This window comes from Echinops telfairi, unplaced genomic scaffold (assembly GCF_000313985.2).
Source record: "Echinops telfairi isolate 266 unplaced genomic scaffold, ASM31398v2 ScPeMD7_2;HRSCAF=8, whole genome shotgun sequence".
NCBI lineage: Eukaryota > Metazoa > Chordata > Mammalia > Afrosoricida > Tenrecidae > Echinops > Echinops telfairi.
In genome coordinates this window covers 60,841,651-60,842,545 of record NW_022103898.1, presented here as the reverse complement: position 1 = coordinate 60,842,545, position 895 = coordinate 60,841,651, and positions in this window count along the sequence as shown.

The following is an 895-nucleotide window of genomic DNA, read 5'->3' as shown; positions in this document are numbered from 1 at the left end:
CCGCTTACCTAAACAGCACTTATACCCTTTTAGTCCCCAGCCTTTGTGTCCAAGCGATGCCCCTCCACCCTCACCTCAGTCAGAAGTCTACAATCGAGATTCCTCAGGGACTTTGTGTCTTTGATCCCATTGCTGGTCTGCTGCACTCCCCTCTTGGTTTGCCCCCATGTGAGTGGGTCAGACCAGCCACACTCCCAAACTGTCTTCAGTGCTGTCCACTGTTATCCTGTCTTGAGCTGGGAACAGCCCTGCAGGGCTCTCTGTGAATGAGCTGTTCCAGTCAAGGACATCACCCTCAAGGCTTGGAATATAAAGTTCTTTCTTACACATAAATGGATGTCACTGGTTTTGTTTCTCTAGACAACCCAACCTAACACAAAACTCAGTAATATAAACATCAATGTTTTTCTTTTCACTCCCATGAATTTTCATTCTTGTTTCTGTTTAGAAGTGACAACATTATATGTATGTTAGAAAATGGTACTTTGGGGAATCATTGTTAGCATATATTAGATTTTAATAGAATTAAAATAGTCTCTTTTTCTTCAGCCTATAATTTAGAACCTACACAAAATAACTAATCATGAAAAACAAAAATAAATACAAGGCATGTGGAATTCCTTTGAAATTTTTTAATAGCCATGCTTTTCATTTATTTGATTGTTTGATTATTTTTCATGAATTTTAATGCTTACAACCGATGGTCTTAGAGCTCTGGTCAGTCAAGTGGCATAAGAACTTCTGTTCTTCTAGCCAGAGATACAGCTACATATTATACTATAAGATTAAATATAAGACTGGTCCATTATAGTTGCTGTTGTTAGGTGCTGTTGAGTCAGTTCTGACTCCGAGAGACCTATGCACAACAGAACAAAACACTGCTGCACCAGCCTCA